Source organism: Lissotriton vulgaris, chromosome 3_1 (genome assembly GCF_964263255.1).
Source record: "Lissotriton vulgaris chromosome 3_1, aLisVul1.2, whole genome shotgun sequence".
In the NCBI taxonomy this organism is placed as follows: Eukaryota; Metazoa; Chordata; class Amphibia; order Caudata; family Salamandridae; genus Lissotriton; species Lissotriton vulgaris.
Window position 1 is genome coordinate 2,088,690,820 of NC_141689.1, and position 23,518 is coordinate 2,088,714,337.

General features: G+C 45.4%; 1 protein-coding gene across 1 annotated transcript in view; it reads left to right on the plus strand.

Moving 5' to 3' along the window:
* Positions 1-23,518, plus strand: part of NMU (neuromedin U) — a 542,180-nt gene that overhangs the window by 165,770 nt on the left and 352,892 nt on the right. The gene's annotated exons all lie outside the window — the stretch shown is intronic.

Consider the following 23,518-nt stretch of genomic DNA (forward strand, 5'->3'; position numbering starts at 1 on the left):
CCTTCACACCCACACACAAAGACACCCAGACAACCATAGAGATAGTCAATCAATCACTATTATAGTCATTCACATACCTACTTACACACCCATACACCCCCTCACACAACAACTGACAGACAGATACACACATTCACACAACCAGTCACTCACCCATACATTCACCGAGACATCTAATCACTCACTTATACTGTTGTATTCTATTTTGGATTCCGAATGAATTTCCAGATTCATGCCCTTATAGAGGTACAATTCACATTGCCCTAATATAGGCATAGAAATCCAGTCCTTATTTAGGCATAGCCCATGCTACCCAAATACAGGCATGGCTGCTTGCATCTGTTCATCTACGTCACACTGATTTCTTGGAAAACCAGACTCTTAAGCTGGAGGGACTTCCCCTTGCCTGGATATTAATTTCTACAAGAACTCATTTATTATGCATGAACATCTATTCCTCAGGGGTTCATTCATGACGTTCATATTCCCGACTTTTACATCAATACTGGCATTCCTAAACACCTTCAAGGTATAAATATACCTTCACTTGTAATGGCAAAGCAAAGTGTGGTTCAGTGCAGTTCGACTACCTACTTGCATGACGCAGCTCGCTACAACAAGTGCAGAAGGAAGCCAACTCTCCATCTGACGCACTGACTAGACGCTGTCATCCTCCTGCCAAGAATCCAGCTGCAATGTTTCTGACTTCCCTCGCGGGGTGGTGGGAAATCGAGTCCCGAGAAAGAGATACCAACCTCTCCCATTCTAAGGTGTGAGCTGATTAGAACCTAGAGAAACCTTTGGCAATTCTTGGCAAATCTAAACCTATGCGAAAGACAGCACCTACTTCTTTCCTCATACTAGACCTAGGTTAGGTACATTGGTGTAGGCGTATTTTAGAAGCACCAGTTGAGTATTTTAGCCTGTGTTATTTATGTATGTATTTTTATATATGTCATAGCAATAGAAAATGCTATTACAGTATTATTTTCTATCAATAGACAATGCAATTACAGTAATATTTTATATTACTGTTCACTCTGTACGCATTATACTTCGCATTCTGTCTAACTATTGTAGCAGTTCATATCTCTTGCATGAGAAATAAGACTGTTCAATAAACGCCTTTTATTGAAATGCCCATCTCTCTATTTCTATGCAACTCTGAAGAAACGAAGCAAGCACGATTGACTGAGTGAAATAGTTATCTATTGTTGTTAGACGCACCACCTTAAAATTGAGAAAACTTGTGCACCTTTGTACACAGTCTTCTCACCTCACCCGCAACACTACATTAACTCAATATTTTACAAACTAATTTAATGTATTACAGGAGGAATTCTTGATGAATTAATGCATTGTGAGGTTGTAGCACTTGTACATATTTGCTGATAATTTTGAAACTTAGAATGCAAAATTACAAGATTAAAAAAACTGGTTAAAAAAGTTTTACACAACACAGTAGATTAAGGTGTACTATATTGCATAGGATTCTATGAATCCAGTGGGGAGGCACACTTTTCATTGTATATATCACAGCGACCCAGCCTTTCCCTATGCTTTTTAAAGACCCACCACATTTTTTTTACACTTTCAGAAAGTTTAACTGGGAAACAAAAGACACCTAAATCAGCTAGGAGCCAACACCACTGGCACCAGCTGGATACAGATTTGTTTAATCATACATTAACCAAGACTCAACCCTTGGTCACAGAAGACTTGGGGCCTGATTCTGAGTTTGGTAGTGTTAGAGTGGGGCAGCATGCAACCGCTTTGCTCCCACACCGCCAAACTCGACTGCCGCCCGCCCGCCGGATTACGAGTTTCTTCATAGTCTGGCGGCTGATCCTTTGGCGTTCCTACAGCAATGCCTTTCAAAAAGCCACCACAATTGGAACATCAAAGCCTGTTTCTGCACGGCATGGACTGAAGGGAGGGTGCCTGCTCACAGGGAGGCACTACATGTGCCCCCCTGAATGCATCCAATGGGTCTGAGGCACATAGCTCTGATTTGGTATAGCAATTTGATCCTCTGGAGAAAATGTTTGCTAAGACCAAGAAGCACAAATATGCGTTGCCATTCTAAAGAGTCAAACTCCTTTGTGGCATCTAACAGGATTGCAATGGTCTGGAAATGTGAGTCAAGTGAATGTAGAAGAGCGAAAATTGTTCATAGGTTGTGGGCAGTAAAGTGTCCTAGGATACATTCTTCCTGGTCAGGGCAGTTGATCGAAGGGAGCAATGGGAGGAGTCTGTTGGCCAGTATCTTATCAATATTGATAATTGAGAGTGGCTGATATGAATTACAAGAGTAAGGGAGGGTTGTCAGGTTTTAAGATGGTAAATACTAGTGCCTCATAAATCGATGGAAGCAGAATTTCCATCTCCTAGGCGTTCTCATACACTGCCAGTAGATGGGGAGCTGGTATGTGGGCAAACTCTTTGTAAAATTGGGCAGTTAGACCATTCCCACCTGGGGCCCTATCTCTGGGCATATTTAATATCACCGGCACTACTATGAAGGGGGAATCCAGATCAGCCCAATACGTTTCCTCCAGCCATAGCAAAGGAAGTGAGTAGAGGAAGTGGGTGACCTCCTTCAGACATGTGTGATGTGGACTGGTACAGGTTGGTGTAATAGTCAGTAACAATCTTTATGGATTGCTCCTTTCCAATGCAGAGGGCCTCCTGCGGGTAGTTAAAATTCAGTAATATAATTACTTGCCAGGGGCTTTTCGAGCAGGTGTGTCAGTGTCTTCCCCGACCTAGCTTCTTCACCATAGCGCTGTATGAGGGCTTCAAGTCCTATATAGTTACTTCCTGATTGGCCGACTCCCTGAATTCCTCAAACTTCTTACTTTTCTAGCAGCTCGAAAACACCAGATACAAAATAATCAAGCTCACGGGTGAGTAGCTCCCATTCCAGGGTTACTAGTCAACGCTGCAGGGACTAAGGAATGCTCAATTGTTTTGAGATATTGGCTCCCCAAGTTATTGTAGATCTATTATTTCCACAGGCCTCAGATCCTGCACACTTAATAAGCTAATTTCTTATAAATACCAATAGCTAATTTCTTATAAATACCAATGCGTACTGTGGTATTTGGGACAGACCTTTGCTTAACCCTGGTGACTTTCAGGCAAATCTCCTTTTCTTGCTTCTTATTCATGGCTGTCCTCCTTTTTCCAGTATCTGGCCCAGCCTTGGAGGATATTTTTTTTTACCATCCTTTTGATTAGATGACATGTATCCTTGAACTGCTCACTTACAGGGAAATGCTTTTTTACTTTTACTTCATGTACTCCAATGAAGTCAATGTGTTTATTTTCTTGCTCTCTCTCTTGTGTTCTAGTTACTTGTGTCCATCTCATCTGTAGCTTCCCCTGCCAATTATATCACATAAATTCAGTTTTTTGCCAACGCTGAACAGCATGGGCAAAAGCATTTGCAAAGCCAATAGGTAATCATTGGCAGCCAAAAGTATTTTTCTAGGGGCAGTAGCTCAGACTTATCCATGCTGATCTTAAAATTTGAGACTACTAAATTTAGTCAGTAACTCAGGGAGAGTAGGTATCAAGAAATGTTGATAATTGAGAGACAAAAGCATTTAGTCTGCATAGAGCGAGGTTTTGGTGGTTGCCCTCCTGGACTCAATTCCCTAAATATTTTTTTTGTCATTGGTTCAACTGAAATGGTAAAAAGGGGCCTCCCTGTCTAGTTCCTCTCTAGATTTCAATCCTATTAGAAATCATACTATTCACTCCATTTCTTGTGTAAGGAGCCATAATCATAGTCATTCAAGTATTTCCTACACCAAATATCAGCATCACATTTTTAATGTAAGATCAGCTCACGCTGCTGAAAGCTTTTTCAGCATTTAATGCCATTAAGACTGAAGGTATTATTTTATTAACTTTTTTGACAAGGTTGACTGTTCTGCGTATATTGTTAAATGTTTGCCTTTCTCTGATTGGTCTTTGTAGAGAAGTATCATCTTTTGCATGATGCCTCACCATATTTTTGCCCTATATTTTTGCTGGTTTTAGATCTCTGTGCACTTAAACCCTGCTGTAGTAAAGTGCCTGTGCTCTTGCTTTAAATATGGTTGTATGATGTTACCCAGCATGCATTTACCCCATAGTTTTTACTCCGCAAAATCTTTTACAACGCAGGGCTTTACAACGCACTCTGCTACTACGCATTCCCCATTACAACGCTATTACTATTCCAACACTAGGGGGGAGTTACTTTGGGGAATGCGTTATAGCAGTTTGCTGTGTAAAGCCCTGCGTTGTAAAAGTTTTTGCAGAGTAAAAAATGTGGGGTAAAGACACGCGTTGTAAAAAATGCGGGGTAAAGGATATTTCCCTTTAAATGTTGTCGAATCAGCATATTCCTAATTGATATATTTAAGTTGTATATAGGTCCCTAGTATATGGTACAAAATGTAAGCAAGAGCCTAGAAGCTAAATGCCACTAGTGGACTAGAGCACCTATTGTGCCTTCCAATATAATGGCAGTGCAACCATGGCAAGAGGCCTACCTCTGTTGCTTGAGTTAAGTAGTGCAAAACATGCAATGCAACCTGTCAAAATAAACTGTTTTTGATAGGGAAAAACATCTGCTCTAAATATTAGTAGGTTACCCCTTTACACACCTTGTAGCCCATAAGGTAAGGTGCATGGTATTTAAACATGCGAGATTCAGATAAATAATGTTACCATGTCACTACACAGACAAGGCCTAAAAAGCTATTTTGACCATGGCTGGTCTTGCTGTCCTATGTAGAGAACCAGAGTGCAGATTACTAATACTGAATTTCACAAATTGGACAAGCTAGAAAAATGATTAACCCAATATTTCAATTGTTAATAGAAATTCAATTTAATGGTGAAGTCAGATTTATAATAAATAAATGTTCGTAAAAGTAACTTATAGAAAGTTACCTTCTCTGTGCCTCTAGTCACTGGAGGCTACTTTGCATAAATTCTCCGGTTTCCCCAGGCAGGGATTAGCATTGAATAGGGCTGAAAAAAGGTATGAAAAACCTCCCAGGAGCCCACAGTAGTCCTTTTGACTGCAGTTTCAATTCAATTTAAATTTCAATTTATTAAGTCTTTATTTCGACCACACTGATTATTAAAGCCAATAAATAAATAAAATCACCACAATATTTGAAACATTAACTCCAGTACTTGACAAGTTTGCACATCACATAAATGGTAAACCATGATAAAAAACAGGCAGGTTTACATTCCGGTAAATTGAATTATACAAACTTTTTTACTTTAAAAAATAAAAAAAGTAATGACAATTCATTTGAAATTCTAAACCCATGTGTCCCAGTACTGACTAAAAAATATAATACATAACCGTGCGGGAAATGCTAAGTAGAAGACTGTGCTTGATATGATCACTGTCGCAGTCTACTTGCTTTCAATCTTATGTTGCATTCTCCACACACACCCATCCTAAAAACTTCACTAGGGGGATCACAATTACCTCCTGAGTGCTAGTCTTTAATATTTGCAATGCAATAGCGCTCAACCTGGTGCCCATGTTCAAATACATTGGTTTGAGCCATTTGCTTCGTGGACAAGTATATGCTGGACAAACAAACAAAATGTGGGGTATTGTTTCGTCCTCAATCTGACAGGATGAGCATTTGCTGTCTTGGAAATGGTGTAAGGTGTAGGTAAAAGTTTTTGTCGGTAGTGTGCCTATCCGAAACTGAAAACAAAAATGTTTCCTTTCAATGGGCTTTGTTATGAAGTCCCAAAAGTCTTCATACAAAGGATCCAGCTTATGTTCCAGGAAGATGCTGGTAAAAGATGATGATTTGGGTAACACACGGTTACCAGCTCTGATCATGGCCCAGTATGCTTCCTTATAAGCTTTATTTGGGGGAAAAGTATTATTCACTGGATCTTCCCATAAGTGCCTCATGCCCATACTCACCAGGGAGCATTTCACCCGCTGCAACCAACTGATCTTATAAAAGAGTCAGCATCTCTAATGTCTTTGAGTGTAGTAGGCTAGCTCTGGGGTGGACCAGAGACTTCTCCAGTAGGCCAGGGGTCTAAATCTAGCAAACTCTGCCAGGAAGTTACAAACCAGATCAAGGTATTAGGGTGTGAGTGGAGCGCTTTGGGGGAGGCCGGTTAGACCTCCCACAAATCTATTTTGGGCTTGGGCTAATGGATACAGACTTTTAAAGCCCCAGAGTTCTGCACCATAGAGAACGGAAGCCATAACCTTGGTATTATATACCTTGAGTGCAGGACCTACAGGCTTGTGTTCTTTCAAAATTACTCCTGCTAATTGGGAGTGCTTAAGCGACAAGATTTCTATCTGGGGTTTCCAGTTTAGTTTAAGGACTAGATAGGTAAATATATCTGTTTGTTCCAGTGGCTCCTTATTCATAAAAACCCTTGCCTTGATTACTTTGTGTTTGTGCAACACCATAAATTTGGTTTTGTCCCCATTTACCACTAACTCGTGTGCCTTACAGAATGACTCAAAATGAGCTAGTCCTCGGTGCAACCCAGCTTGTGTTTAAGATAGTATCAGGGTATCATCAGCAAACATAAGTCTTGGGACCTTTTTGCCTGCAACAGAGGGTGCATAGGTAGGAAACTCTGCGAAGTAATTGATCACACCATTTATAAACAGTGAAAACAATTTGGGGGCAAAAACGCACCCTTGTCGCACCCCTTTAAGAATTGGAAATTGAGGGGCGGTGTTTCCTTGTAATCCCCAGCGAACCTGCGCATAGTTGGATTCATGCAGCTTGATTATTATCTGTAAAAGCTAAGGGGGTAACCCTAGATCTTCCAATGCAGCCCAGAACTTATTTCTCGGGACCATATTGAATGCTGCTTTCAGATCTACAAAGGCAGCGTAGATAGTTCCGCCCGCTAGTAGTACAACCCGCCAATAGATTAAAACAAAGTAAAAAAACGTGATCGATTGTGCTAACAAGAGTCCTAAAACCTGTTTGAAAAGGGGATAGTATGTTATAGTATGTGATGCATCGCGAAAACACTTTACTACATTGACCAGAGTCCTTAGGGGCGACACCGCCGGTGTGTGAGTAGTGTGCGACCCCACCCCCATTTGTAACTGTTAAGGTCTGTAACTGTCTTGGATGATCTACCACCCAACATGCCCCTGGCATATATACGTTAACTATGAGTAAAATGGGAGGGTGTTTAGGGCAGATAAGTATAGCCATCATATCAATGCTGTCAGTCTCCACTTCAACTATCTTATAAAGGGATCTCTGTCTGACCCATATTAGTTAACCCTCCTGAAGGCCTGCCTTTCCAGCCACCTATTGCTGGTTTGTAAAAGTTTAGATAGCCAGGGTGGTAAACTGGATTAGGTGCCCAGGACTCATGAAATGCTATAATGTCCTGTTTATCTATGTAGTCTGACCAGTCCAATGATGACATTTTGGGAGACAAACCTGCTATGTTCCAGGAAGCTATTGTCATAAAATATGAATCTTGATTTGCTAATGTGTTACCGGGGCTAACCTCCCTGGCTTTACCCATATTGGGTTTAACTAAAACTGTGAGATGATTGTCTGCTGGGCTAGGAAGATCTATCGATATAGCTGTTAAATCCCTAGGTAGTTCTATTACAGAGCTCTTCCCTACATGGCCAGTGCCAGGAGGGAGTCCTAAACAGTGGCTAGCAACCATTCCTAGTTGAATGACTTCTAAAGAGATAGATGTGAGACATGGATCTAATAAATGTCAATCTATATTTTGGAAGGACGAATCCCCAATTACACTTGGCTCTGGGGTAATGGACGTTTGGGTGAAATCAAGGTTGGGAGGATTACATTTCAGCCTGATATCTGTATGTATCATGTGAGATGTTCTTAAATCAAAAGCCACCAGATTTTCTACCAGTTATGGAGAAACCAGAGTGAGGCACACTTAGTCGGTGTTGTTGCCATTGAATGGATGTCTTATAGCGGAGGATATATATTCCCTGATTATGGATCTACACTTGCGAACATGTCTCAACCACTGGGAATGCATGTGAATTCTACGCCTCACCATGGCAGGTGAAGGAATGGCGCATTTGGAGGAATACTTTTATTTCTCCTCGTTTTTTCCTCTTTCTATACATGCTGCATTCTGCAGCATGCATAGAAAGTGGGAAATGCCATTAATGATTATTTTTGTGCAGGAACTGCACAAAAACAATCATTCCCATGGCGCAGGCACCCTTGCAAAATGATGCAAGGGCTGCCTGCACTGGCGCATGGCAGACAATTGTGCACCAGTGCAGAGGAAGGCTCAGGGATGCATCATATTATTGTTAATACGATGCATCCCTGTGCTTTGAAAATGACGCAGCACAGCACAGCTAAATGGCTTGCGGCACCATTCTGCATCATTTTCTTGTAGATGAAGCCCTCAAGTGCACTTGAAAGGGAGAGAACAGGATGCCAGAACAATTCTTGTGGATTACCTTTTTGGTTGCTTAAGGGCCATGCTTTTGTCCTACCAGATGTCTGTCTCTGTGTTCACCCATATAGCACTTTGGGCGCACTTGAAAGGGAGAGAACAGGATGCCAAGACAATTCTTATGGCTCTCCTGTCTGGTTGCTAAAGGACCCTACCTTTGTCCTACCTGCCTTTTGTTATTGGGTTTGCATGTAACACTTTTGGGAATACTTAAGTTCAAGAAGAGGATGCCAAGCAAATTCTTGTGTAACCATTCTCTGGTTACTGAATGACTCTGCTTTTGTCCTACCGGACCTCTGTCTCTAGGTTTTCTTGTGGGTACAGTACTTGCTCCAAACTGGATTTTAGTGTTAGATGTGGGAGGGCACTAAGATTGTATTTTAATCAAAAAGAGACTAGCTTGTGCATTAGGACAAAGGTTTTAGGGACTCAGGTATGTTTTGTCATAGGAGGAAAGAGCACCTGTTTGGTGTGCTCATGAAGCCCTCACCCACCAACCTAGTTGGTGGCATGCTTCATCATCGGGCCCACCCAGTGACACCTAGCATGTCCCGGGTGTGCTTCGACGCCTGGTTACAGCGGAGCAGGTATGTCGCTGAGTGTACGGTGAAGAGTGTTGTGAAAGTGATGTTAAAACGGCTTGGCGATGGTCCCAGTACCCGAAGGTGGATTAGACTTTAATACCTGGGCCACCGTCAGCGGTTAAAAATAAGGCTGTAGGACGTTGGAGGTGAGTTACGACCTCTCACATCCATGGTGAGTCAACATGTTTCAGCCAGTGCCTTATGAATATGCTGGCTTTCTTCAGGACTAAAATAAAAGATGTGTGTGTGATTAAACTAGTGGGTGTGTAATTCAGACTAAGGGGCAGATTTATGAGGCCCTTGCGCCACGTTTACGCCGCTGTTGCGTCACGCAAGGCGGCGTAAACGTGGCGCATCCCTACGAACGATTTACAACGTGACGCATCTAGGCAGATGCGTCACGTTGTAAAGCCCTGCACCGCTTCTGGGCGTTCCGGCGCAGGGTGGGCGTTCCGGGGCAGGTGCGCCTCGCAAAAGTGGCTGAGTGAAATCTATGAGATTTCACTCAGTCACTTTTAAGCCAATGCTGCGTCAAAAGCCTGCGCCTGCTTGAAGCAGGCGTAGGTCTTGACGCAGCATTGTTAAAATGGGGCACCCCTGAGCCTTGCTGGAGCTGCGTCGCGTTTGCGACGCAACTCCAGCAATGCGCCACATTTCCGGCACAGATGCGTCACGCATTTGTGCCGTTTTTGCACCATGGTGCGCCGCATTATAAATGCGGCGCACCATGGCTGGCGGAGCTGTGGCGCACTGTGGCGCATGTTAACTGGCGCATCCCTGGGGATGCGCCAGTTAACATAAATCTGCCCCTATGTGTATACACGCCCTAAAGTGTTTATCTATGTGTGAGAGGGGGATTCCCTTCTCAAAACACCTGTACACGTAACATATAAACAAAGACAAAACACATAGGAGAAAAGAAGAGTCACTTGAATGTATTGCATTATATACATCTGACTGCCGGCTCTGTAGTGAGATGGGTGCAGGCTATAGGCGGCTGTTAGTGTAATGGTATTGGTGGTACCATTAGGGTGAAGTTCGCACATATAGTTCGGGGGTGGGAGTGGCTAAAACACGAGAAATACAACCAAAGTGCATATATGTGAAGAATGGGCGCAAGGTGGTATCTTACGCTAGTTCAAGCAGTATTATGCTCCAAGGTTGCAAAGAGGCAGGGGTTTCCCTGTAGGAAAGAAAGGTTTTGGCCACTTGGATTAGGAGACCTGTAAGGGAGAAAAGGTAGCGCTTACCAGTGATTGCGTTGGTTGCTCAGTCATACTCACAGCTTTTCTGGATAGGACCTGTTCTGGACCTGTAGTGCCTCCTCTGCATACCGGTGAGGAGTGTCCGCTAGCGCTGCGCGTTTTATACCTGGTGTAATTGGCTAAGTGCTTGCAGCTGCATGAAGGAGGAAATGGTAAAGAGACTCAAACTGTTAAGTCATAGTGCTCGCTGGGGCGCCCAGGTATGCGCTGTTACACGCGAGTCGCGTTCGCGCATGCGTGCCACCAGCGATAATGAGTCTGGCCTTCGCGCATGCGCATAGTGAGTCGCACGCGCGGGAGAGAGTCATGACTCCACGCGTGCGCATTGCGCATGTGTCCTTTCTATTATGTTCGAAGGGAAAGAGCTGTAACGGGTTGTAGGCGCTGGCAGCGGGCAAAAAGTCCTGCAGGCGCCTTGAGATTCTCTTTATGGAGAATGTACTTGGGCAATCACGTTATGGAATACATAAGTGTCAAAGATGTTGGCAGGCAAATGTACTTAGGCAATCACGTTATGGAATACATAAGTGTAAAAAGATGTTGACAGGCAAAATTGCCATGGTAATGTTTGTTAAAATAATCATGGGCGGCACCATGGACACAGCACTGAGAACTGTGGGGCTCTATCTCGGGGGAGATATGTTACAAGAGGGTTCATTAGTAATCCGTGGTGGGCGGGGGGAATACTGGTAGGTTGCCAGGCTGGAACTTAAGTCATGGGCACGCCAGGGAGTTCCAAGGAATGGCGTCGTTAAGGCCCTGGGTAGCCGTAGATAGACGGTATATCCATCGCTGCTCCTTGCTTAGGAGTATCTTGTCATTGTTAATGGTGCTTTCTGGGATCTGCTCGATGACCGTCCAATGTAGGTCGTTGGGAGTATGGCAGTAAGTAATGAAATGGTTGGTTAGCTTGCTGATGTTTTTTCTGCATCTTATGGTACTGCGGTGCTCCGTTATTCTGGTTTTGACCTTGCGGGTTGTCATCCCAACATATCGGAGGCCACACGTGCAGGTGATAAGATATATCACGTTGCGCGAGTTACAGTTGGTGTGGTTGCGTTGGGTCCAGGTCCAGAGTCTTTGTGTGTGTCGTAAGGTGACACACGCTGCAATCATTGCACGGGTAGTGTCCTGTAACCTTAGGTAGGCCCCATGCGTTCAGGATGGTGTTTGTCAGTTGTTTTGATTGCGGTCTGGGTCGGGTGTTAACCAATTGATCTTTGAGATTGTTGCATCGTTTGTATGCAAATCTCGGGGTATCCCATGTCCTCTGTCCAGAGTTGATTATTCTCCAGTGTTTTTTGATGATCTTGGCTACTTCGTTGGACGCTGTGTTGTAGGTGGTGACACAAGTGATGGGTTGTTCTTGGTCTTCCTTAATGACGTTCTCAAGTAAGGCATCACGATTTTGATTTCTTGCCCTTTTCTGTGTTTTGCGGACGATGGCTTTCGGATATCCACGGTTTTCCAATTTGGTGGCTAGATCTGCAGATTGTTGTTTGAAATCTGTGATGCTGGTGCAGTTTCTACGTATGCGTAGAAACTGCCCGAATGGTAAGTTCTCACGGAGCGGGCGGGGATGGAAGCTCGTGAAGTGGAGCAGAGAATTCCTCGCAGTTGGTTTGTAATAGGTTGTAGTGACCAGGGACCCGTCCTTGACTGTGATGTCCAGGTCTAGGAACGGAAGCCGTTGGTTACTGGCTGTGCTGGTAAATCTCAGGTATGGGTCCCTTATGTTGAGCCAGGTCATGAATCTGTCCAAGTCAGTCTGGGATCCCTGCCAGATGACCAAAATGTCATCTATATACCTGTGCCACTTCAGGATATGATGGCAGAAAGGGTTGGTGTCTGTAGCAATGTGGGTGCGTTCAAAGTTGTGTACATACAATCCTGCCACGCTTGGGGCGAAAACGCTGCCCATGGATGTTCCGTTCGTTTGCAGGTAGAAGGTGCCTTCACATTCAAAGTAATTCTCTTTGAGAGCCAGGGTTGCACATGCTAATATGAAATCCCTCGGGGTGTGGTATGGCCAGGGTGATTCCATTAGGATGTCATGAAGTACTGCCAGGGTTGCATCCTGGGGGAGACTGGTGTACAGACTCTCCACGTCCAACCCTACCAATAGTTGTGTATCCTTATTGAAGACCATGTTGTTGATAACCTGTAGGAGGTGTTTGGTGTCTTTTACGTAAGTGGGAGTCCCTTGCACTAAGGGGTTCAGGAAGAAGTCGCAGTAGCGTGATAGGGGTTCCAAAAGGGAATTTACACCTGACACGATGGGTCTGCCAGGTGGAAGGGTTATACCCTTGTGGACCTTAGGTACTGTGTAGAAGTAGGGGGTCCTGGTGTGTGCAGGGCATAAATAGTCTGCCTCCTGTTTGGAGATGTGTTCTGCATCAGCCACCCTTTGGACTAGTGCATGTATGGTTGTCCGTAATCTTTCCGTGGGGTCATCTTCCAATCTACGGTAGTTCCTGTTGTCACTTAGTAGTCTGCGACACTCTGCGTCGTAGTCAGTTTTGTCCTGTAGGACAATGCCTCCCCCCCTGTCAGCTGGTTTTATGACAATAGTGGGGTTATTTTGTAGGCGTTGTATGGCTTTCCTGTCTTCCCAGGATAAGTTGTTGAAACCATTGGTAGGGCTGAGGTTTTCTATGTCATTGTACACAGCTTGCTCAAATGTTGTTATTTCAGGAGGAGTGGTAGAGGGAGGTGGGACAAACGTGGATTTAACTTTGAGTCCAGTGACATTGGGGTTGTCATTGGGTGGGTTAAACTCCGGGGTGGTTTTTCAAAGTAGGATTTCAGTTTGAGTTTTCTGAAAAATTGAGCCAATTCCACATGTAATTTAAATTTGTCGAGCCTGGTGGTGGGGACAAAGGACAGGCCTTTCTCCAGGACTTTCTGTTCTTTGTTAGACAGGGCGGTGCTGGATAGGTTGAATACCAATGAAGGTTGGTCAGTGGGCCTTAGTGTTTGCTGGGTCCTGGTGTTGCCTCTTTCGCCTTCTGGCGTGTATTCGAACTCACTGGGTTCTCTTCTTCTGCCCAGTGGACTTGAGGTTGTTGTTGGTATGATCTTCTTCGGCCCGGGTTCTTCGGCCCTGTCCTAAAAAAGGAATGTGCGGTGCCTGGTTGCCTGCAAATAGTGGCATGGGTCCTGGGGGGTACATTGGAGGGAAACCATAGTAGGGGTTTTGCATGTGGCCAAAATTTGGCGGGAGGCCGTAGAAGTGTCCTTGTTGTCCTCCTTGCCAGGTGTTGGGCCAGCGTTGTCCGCGTCTGCCTCTTCCTCCTCGTTTTTGTGAGCCGGTGCTGGAGTCACTGGAGACTGAGCTATCGTCCCCTGAGGAGTTGGACATGTTGGAGTCCTTCGCCTGCGGTGTGTAGTCCTCTTCTGAATACGGGTACACTTTGGCATAGCTGAATTTTTTGAGATCCTTGTCAAATTTTTTGATTTTTGCCTGAGTTAGGTAATCTTTGTATTTATTTATTTCTCTGTTTTGGTCATCAAGTTTTTTCTTGTAGGACGTGATGGTGGCTTTGAAATGGCTTTCGGTGGCCTGGATTTCAATCAGGATGGCATCTGATAGACGTTTCGCTGTTTTGATAATCAGTATCATCCAGTCTCTGGTGCAGTGCGAGGCAATCTGGGCCCAGTCCTTCCTGAAGGTGGGGTCATCAAGGAAGATTCTGGGGGCATTGTTTACTATAAGTCCCCTTGGAGCCGTGTTGGTTCTGAGATACTGGGTTAGGATTGTCCCATGAAGAATGGTGCGTATTCTGTTGCGCTTTTTTTCGGTTAGGGTCTCCCAATCAGTGGTTTGTGCGATGGTGCTGGAAATGTTGAAGTCTGCTTGGAAAGACGGGTCAGCAAGTATGTCTGCCACATCACTCTCATTGAAGGTCAGACCATGGTTTTCTGCCATGGTACTCGGAATGCTCTCGCAGCTGCGCGCTGCCAATATGACTATGTATCAAGAGAGAGAGAGAGGACCAGAAAGCTAGTCCTTATCCCCGGGGTTATATGTATTTTAATCAAAAAGAGACTAGCTTGTGCATTTGGACAAAGGTTTTAGGGACTCAGGTATTTTTTGTCATAGGAGGAAAGAGCACCTGTTTGGTGTGCTCATGAAGCCCTCACCCACCAACCTAGTTGGTGGCATGCTTCATCATCGGGCCCACCCAGTGACACCTAGCGTGTCCCGGGTGTGCTTCGACGCCTGGTTACAGCGGAGCAGGCATGTCGCTGAGTGTACGGTGAAGAGTGTTGTGAAAGTGATGTTAAAACGGCTTGGCGATGGTCCCAGTACCCGAAGGTGGATTAGACTTTAATACCTGGGCCACCGTCAGCGGTTAAAAATAAGGCTGTAGGACGTTGGAGGTGAGTTACGACCTCTCACATCCATGGTGAGTCAACATGTTTCAGCCAGTGCCTTATGAATATGCTGGCTTTCTTCAGGACTAAAATAAAAGATGTGTGTGTGTGATTAAACTAGTGGGTGTGTAATTCAGACTATGTGTATACACGCCCTAAAGTGTTTATCTATGTGTGAGAGGGGGATTCCCTTCTCAAAACACCTGTACACGTAACATATAAACAAAGACAAAACACATAGGAGAAAAGAAGAGTCACTTGAATGTATTGCATTATATACATCTGACTGCCGGCTCTGTAGCGAGATGGGTGCAGGCTATAGGCGGCTGTTAGTGTAATGGTATTGGTGGTACCATTAGGGTGAAGTTCGCACATATAGTTCGGGGGTGGGAGTGGCTAAAACACGATAAATACAACCCAAGTGCATATATGTGAAGAATGGGCGCAAGGTGGTATCTTACGCTAGTTCAAGCAGTATTATGCTCCAAGGTTGCAAAGAGGCAGGGGTTTCCCTGTAGGAAAGAAAGGTTTTGGCCACTTGGATTAGGAGACCTGTAAGGGAGAAAAGGTAGCGCTTACCAGTGATTGCGTTGGTTGCTCAGTCATACTCACAGCTTTTCTGGATAGGACCTGTTCTGGACCTGTAGTGCCTCCTCTGCATACCGGTGAGGAGTGTCCGGTAGCGCTCCGCGTTTTATACCTGGTGTAATTGGCTAAGTGCTTGCAGCTGCATGAAGGAGGAAATGGTAAAGAGACTCAAACTGTTGAGTCATAGTGCTCGCTGGGGTGCCCAGGTATGCGCTGTTACAAGCAAGTCGCGTTCGCGCATGCGTGCCACCAGCAATAATGAGTCTGGCCTTCGCGCATGCGCATAGCGAGTCGCACGCGCGGGAGAGAGTCATGACTCCGCGCGTGTGCATGTGTCCTTTCTATTATGTTCGAAGGGAAAGAGCTGTAACGGGTTGTAGGCGCTGGCAGCGGGCAAAAAGTCCTGCAGGCGCCTTGAGATTCTCTTTAAGGAGAATGTACTTGGGCAATCACGTTATGGAATACATAAGTGTCAAAGATGTTGGCAGGCAAATGTACTTAGGCAATCACGTTATGGAATACATAAGTGTAAAAAGATGTTGACAGGCAAAATTGCCATGGTAATGTTTGTTAAAATAATCATGGGCGGCACCATGGACACAGCACTGAGAACTGTGGGGCTCTATCTCGGGGCAGATATGTTACAAGAGGGTTCATTAGTAACCCGTGGTGGGCGGGGGGAATACTGGTAGGTTGCCAGGCTGGAACTTAAGTCATGGGCACGCAAGGGAGTTCCAAGGAATGGCGTCGTTAAGGCCCTGGGTAGCCGTAGATAGACGGTATATCCATCGCTGCTCCTTGCTTAGGAGTATCTTGTCGTTGTTAATGGTGCTTTCTGGGATCTGCTCGATGACCGTCCAATGTAGGTCGTTGGGAGTATGGCAGTGAGTAATGAAATGGTTGGTTAGCTTGCTGATGTTTTTTCTGCATCTTATGGTACTGCGGTGCTCCGTTATTCTGGTTTTGATCTTGCGGGTTGTCATCCCAACATATTGGAGGCCACACGTGCAGGTGATAAGATATATCACGTTGCGGGAGTTACAGTTGGTGTGGTTGCGTTGGGTCCAGATCTTATTGGGCTCCAGGTCCAGAGTCTTTGTGTGTGTCGTAAGGTGACACACGCTGCAATCATTGCACGGGTAGTGTCCTGTAACCTTAGGTAGGCCCCATGCGTTCAGGATGGTGTTTGTCAGTTGTTTTGATTGCGGTCTGGGTCGGGTGTTAACCAATTGATCTTTGAGATTGTTGCATCGTTTGTATGCAAATCTCGGGGTATCCCATGTCTTCTGTCCAGAGTTGATTATTCTCCAGTGTTTTTTGATGATCTTGGCTACTTCATTGGACGCTGTGTTGTAGGTGGTGACACAAGTGATGGGTTGTTCTTGGTCTTCCTTAATGACGTTCTCAAGTAAGGCATCACGATTTTGATTTCTTGCCCTTTTCTGCGTTTTGCGGACGATGGCTTTCGGATATCCACGGTTTTCCAATTTGGTGGCTAGATCTGCAGATTGTTGTTTGAAATCTGTGATGCTGGTGCAGTTTCTACGTATGCGTAGAAACTGCCCGAATGGTAAGTTCTCACGGAGCGGGCGGGGATGGAAGCTCGTGAAGTGGAGCAGAGAATTCCTCGCAGTTGGTTTGTAATAGGTTGTAGTGAACAGGGACCCGTCCTTGACTGTGATGTACAGGTCTAGGAACGGAAGCCGTTGGTTACTGGCTGTGCTGGTAAATCTCAGGTATGGGTCCCTTATGTTGAGCCAGGTCATGAATCTGTCTTAGTCAGTCTGGGATCCCTGCCAGATGACCAAAATGTCATCTATATACCTGTGCCACTTCAGGATATGATGGCAGAAAGGGTTGGTGTCTGTAGCAATGTGGGTGCGTTCAAAGTTGTGTACATACAATCCTGCCACGCTTGGGGCGAAAACGCTGCTCATGGATGTTCCGTTTGTTTGCAGGTAGAAGGTGCCTTCATATTCAAAGTAATTCTCTTTGAGAGCCAGGGTTGCACATGCTAATATGAAATCCCTCGGGGTGTGGTATGGCCAGGGTGATTCCATTAGGATGTCATGAAGTACCGCCAGGGTTGCATCCTGGGGGAGACTGGTGTACAGACTCTCCACGTCCAACCCTACAATAGTTGTGTATCCTTATTGAAGACCATGTTGTTGATAACCTGTAGGAGGTGTTTGGTGTCTTTTACGTAAGTGGGAGTCCCTTGCACTAAGGGGTTCAGGAAGAAGTCGCAGTAGCGTGATAGGGGTTCCAAAAGGGAATTTACACCTGACACGATGGGTCTGCCAGGTGGAGGGGTTATACCCTTGTGGACCTTAGGTGCTGTGTAGAAGTAGGGGGTCCTGGTGTGTGCAGGGCATAAATAGTCTGCCTCCTGTTTGGAGATGTGTTCTGCATCAGCCGCCCTTTGGACTAGTGCATGTATGGTTGTCCGTAATCTTTCCGTGGGGTCATCTTCCAATCTGCGGTAGTTCCTGTTGTCACTTAGTAGTCTGCGACAATCTGCGTCGTAGTCAGTTTTGTCCTGTAGGACAATGCCTCCCCCCTTGTCAGCTGGTTTTATGACAATAGTGGGGTTATTTTGTAGGCGTTGTATGGCTTTCCTGTCTTCCCAGGATAAGTTGTTGAAACCATTGATAGGGCTGAGGTTTTCTATGTCATTGTACACAGCTTGCTCAAATGTTGTTATTTCAGGAGGAGTGGTAAAGGGAGGTGGGACAAACGTTGATTTAACTTTGAGTCCAGTGACATTGGGGTTGTCATTGGGTGGGTTAAACTTGGGGGGTGGTTTTTCAAAGTAGGATTTCAGTTTGAGTTTTCTGAAAAATTGAGCCAATTCCACATGTAATTTAAATTTGTCGAGCCTGGTGGTGGGGACAAAGGACAGGCCTTTCTCCAGGACTGTCTGTTCTTTGTTAGACAGGGCGGTGCTGGATAGGTTGAATACCAATGAAGGTTGGTCAGTGGGCCTTAGTGTTTGCTGGGTCCTGGTGTTGCCTCTTTCGCCTTCTGGCGTGTATTCGAACTCACTGGGTTCGCTTCTTCTGCCCAATGGACTTGTGGTTGTTGTTGGTATGATCTTCTTCGGCCCCGGGTTCTTCGGCCCTGTCCTAAAAAAGGAATGTGCGGTGCCTGGTTGCCTGCAAATAGCGGCATGGGTCCTGGGGGGTACATTGGAGGGAAACCATAGTAGGGGTTTTGCATGTGGCCAAAATTTGGCGGGAGGCCGTAGAAGTGTCCTTGTTGTCCTCCTTGCCAGGTGTTGGGCCAGCGTTGTCCGCGTCTGCCTCTTCCTCCTCGTTTTTGTGAGCCGGTGCTGGAGTCACTGGAGATTGAGCTATCGTCCCCTGAGGAGTTGGACATGTTGGTGTCCTTCGCCTGCGGTGTGTAGTCCTCTTCTGAATACGGGTACACTTTGGCATAGCTGAATTTTTTGAGATCCTTGTCAAATTTTTTGATTTTTGCCTGAGTTAGGTAATCTTTGTATTCATTTATTTCTCTGTTTTGGTCATCAAGTTTTTTCTTGTAGGACGTGATGGTGGCTTTGAAATGGCTTTCGGTGGCCTGGATTTCAATCTGGATGGCATCTGATAGGCGTTTCGCTGTTTTGATAATCAGTATCATCCAGTCTCTGGTGCAGTGCCAGGCGATCTGGGCCCAGTCCTTCCTGAAGGTGGGGTCATCAAGGAAGATTCTGGGGGCATTGGTTACTATAAGTCCCCTTGGAGCCGTGTTGGTTCTGAGATACTGGGTTAGGATTGTCCCATGAAGAATGGTGCGTATTCTGTTGCGCTTTTTTTCGGTTAGGGTCTCCCAATCAGTGGTTTGTGCGATGGTGCTGGAAATGTTGAAGTCTGCTTGGAAAGACGGGTCAGCAAGTATGTCTGCCACATCACTCTCATTGAAGGTCAGACCATGGTTTTCCGCCATGGTACTCGGAATGCTCTCGCAGCTGCGCGCTGCCAATATGACTATGTATCAAGAGAGAGAGAGAGGACTAGAAAGCTAGTCCTTATCCCCGGGGTTATATGTATTTTAATCAAAAAGAGACTAGCTTGTGCATTAGGACAAAGGTTTTAGGGACTCAGGTATGTTTTGTCATTGGAGGAAAGAGCACCTGTTTGGTGTGCTCATGAAGCCCTCACCCACCAACCTAGTTGGTGGCATGCTTCATCATCGGGCCCACCCAGTGACACCGAGCGTGTCCCGGATGTGCTTCGACGCCTGGTTACAGCGGAGCAGGTATTTCGCTGAGTGTACGGTGAAGAGTGTTGTGAAAGTGATGTTAAAACGGCTTGGTGATGGTCCCAGTACCCGAAGGTGGATTAGACTTTAATACCTGGGCCACCGTCAGCGGTTAAAAATAAGGCTGTAGGACGTTGGAGGTGAGTTACGACCTCTCACATCCATGGTGAGTCAACATGTTTCAGCCAGTGCCTTATGAATATGCTGGCTTTCTTCAGGACTAAAATAAAAGATGCATGTGTGATTAAACTAGTGGGTGTGTAATTCAGACTATGTGTATACACGCCCTAAAGTGTTTATCTATGTGTGAGAGGGGGATTCCCTTCTCAAAACACCTGTACACGTAACATATAAACAAAGACAAAACACATAGGAGAAAAGAAGAGTCACTTGAATGTATTGCATTATATACATCTGACTGCCGGCTCTGTAGCGAGATGGGTGCAGGCTATAGACGGCTGTTAGTGTAATGGTATTGGTGGTACCATTAGGGTGAAGTTCGCACATATAGTTCGGGGGTGGGAGTGGCTAAAACACGATAAATACAACCAAAGTGCATATATGTGAAGAATGGGCGCAAGGTGGTATCTTACGCTAGTTCAAGCAGTATTATGCTCCAAGGTTGCAAAGAGGCAGGGGTTTCCCTGTAGGAAAGAAAGGTTTTGGCCACTTGGATTAGGAGACCTGTAAGGGAGAAAAGGTAGCGCTTACCAGTGATTGCGTTGGTTGCTCAGTCATACTCACAGCTTTTCTGGATAGGACCTGTTCTGGACCTGTAGTGCCTCCTCTGCATACCGGTGAGGAGTGTCCGGTAGCGCTGCGCGTTTTATACCTGGTGTAATTGGCTAAGTGCTTGCAGCTGCATGAAGGAGGAAATGGTAAAGAGACTCAAACTGTTGAGTCATAGTGCTCGCTGGGGCGCCCATAACGTGATTGCCTAAGTACATTTGCCTGCCAACATCTTTGACACTTATGTATTCCATAACGTGATTGCCCAAGTACATTCTCCTTAAAGAGAATCTCAAGGCGCCTGCAGGACTTTTTGCCCGCTGCCAGCGCCTACAACCCGTTACAGCTCTTTCCCTTCGAACATAATAGAAAGGACACATGCGCAATGCGCACGCGCGGAGTCATGACACTCTCCCGCGCGTGCGACTCGCTATGCGCATGCGCGAAGGCCAGACTCATTATCGCTGGTGGCACGCATGCGCGAACGCGACTCGCGTGTAACAGCGCATACCTGGGCGCCCCAGCGAGCACTAGGACTCTACAGTTTGAGTCTCTTTACCATTTCCTCCTTCATGCAGCTGCAAGCACTTAGCCAATTACACCAGGTATAAAACGCGCAGCGCTAGCGGACACTCCTCACCGGTATGCAGAGGAGGCACTACAGGTCCAGAACAGGTCCTATCCAGAAAAGCTGTGAGTATGACTGAGCAACCAACGCAATCACTGGTAAGCGCTACCTTTTCTCCCTTACAGGTCTCCTAATCCAAGTGGCCAAAACCTTTCTTTCCTACAGGGAAACCCCTGCCTCTTTGCAACCTTGGAGCATAATACTGCTTGAACTAGTGTAAGATACCACCTTGCGCCCATTCTTCACATATATGCACTTTGGTTGTATATATCGTGTTTTAGCCACTCCCACCCCCGAACTATATGTGCGAACTTCACCCTAATGGTACCACCAATACCATTACACTAACAGCCGCCTATAGCCTGCACCCATCTCGCTACAGAGCCGGCAGTCAGATGTATATAATGCAATACATTCAAGTGACTCTTCTTTTCTCCTATGTGTTTTGTCTTTGTTTATATGTTACGTGTACAGGTGTTTTGAGAAGGGAATTCCCCTCTCACACATAGATAAACACTTTAGGGCGTGTATACACATAGTCTGAATTACACACCCACTAGTTTAATCACACACACATCTTTTATTTTAGTCCTGAAGAAAGCCAGCATATTCATAAGGCACTGGCTGAAACATGTTGACTCACCATGGATGTGAGAGGTCGTAACTCACCTCCAACGTCCTACAGCCTTATTTGTAACCGCTGACGGTGGCCCAGGTATTAAAGTCTAATCCACCTTCGGGTACTGGGACCATCGCCAAGCCGTTTTAACATCACTTTCACAACACTCTTCACCGAACACTCTGCCACATACCTGCTCCGCTGTAACCAGGTGTCGAAGCACACCCGGGACACGCTAGGTGTCACTGGGTGGGCCCGATGATGAAGCATGCCACCAACTAGGTTGGTGGGTGAGGGCTTCATGAGCACACCAAACAGGTGCTCTTTCCTCCTATGACAAAACATACCTGAGTCCCTAAAACCTTTGTCCTAATGCACAAGCTAGTCTCTTTTTGATTAAATACATATAACCCCAGGGATAAGGACTAGCTTTCTGGTCCTCTCTCTCTCTCTTGATACATAGTCAGGGCACTAAGATTACCACAGTACACTGCCCATACACACGCTCGCAGAGCCTATGTTTAATGTAGCTGAAGATTTGCGCCATCTTGAAAATGGCCTGGCACATGGCATTTGGGGCCTGTTTGCAGTAAGGCAAGCACAAATCACTGAAATAAAGTAGGCAGGGATGTCCCTGGAAATAGTTACCCCACTGTGTATGGAGAAGCCAGGAGTCACCCACACACACTAGCTAGTGCCAGACATTATTGTGGCACCTCCAGGTATCCACTTCGGAGCACTCTCTGGACCTGAGTAAGATCAGAAGAGGACTGGACCTGCTGTCTCTGACCTGAGATGAGCCCTGAAGGACTATTTGCTCTCTCTTGTGCTCAGATGAAATAACTGTTTGTCAAGGGTCAGCTGGTTGACAACAAGCTGCAAGAGGCCTTTTGCTAAAAGTACTCAACTGATCAGTGGCAACTGGATCTGGACTAAACCAAGGTGTTGTCCTCTGCCTGTGAGTGTCTATATGCCTCCCTTGAAGTCCTGGGGGGCTTTAGAGGTGGACCTCTGGGGTGGATAGGGACTTGAGAGACTAAGTTGGAAGATAAACTCTTTGACTGAGACAAACATGGTTGGTGTTTTCAACCTCTCTGTATCGCGGTCAGCCTGACAATTCTCCTAGGTCCTGGTCCACCACAACCATAGGCTATCATTGGTGCTTTGTGCTTTTTGTTGCTATTTTCCCTTACATCTTTAAAAAGTCATATCACTGCCTCCCCTTATTAGATATTTATCATTTTGGTGTCATTTTGTTTATAAACTTTTAACTCTAGTTCCTAAATCTATTGTTTTACTTTTTGACTTTATTACTGATTTAGCACTCCATAAAATCTTTACACATTGCTCTAAGTTAAGTCTCTCTGCTCTGTGTTATATCTGCAAGGCTTTTGAGCTCTGGTTAATTAAGCGACTTTGAGGATTCTCCCTGAAAAGTTTTGCGAATAGACACCCACCCCAAAAAAGAATTCAGTTGCTTACAGTCTTCATGAATAATATCCTAGTGGATGGGACATAGTTTATTCACCAGAATCTTAATGTACAATTTATTGTCAAGATTAAGCAACACTAAAGGTATATATGCTTTACAACATTTACTGTCCTTACCTGGCTTCAGCAGCACCACTTATTTGTGTCACACATGGACAGCTATAAACTGAAATAGTTGTGATAATGTAGGTGTTATGTTATCAGAGAAAGTTTTATAAAATTTTCAAGGTAACCCATCTAGGCCTAGTGACACACATTTTAATTCTTTAACCGCATCGCTGCTGCAGCGATTTTCGCGCTGTGCGTCTTTTTTTTAAAAGCTGCGTTACATGACGAGCTCAGCTCGTCATCAGCACACGCCACCCGTGGGTGATGACGAGCTGAGCTCGTCATCAGCATCGAAAGGGTTAATATTAGCTGATGATACCTCTGGCTCCATAACATAACAGGGTAGTAAGTGATGTTTTTTGCTCCTCTTAAACTACAGGGAGCT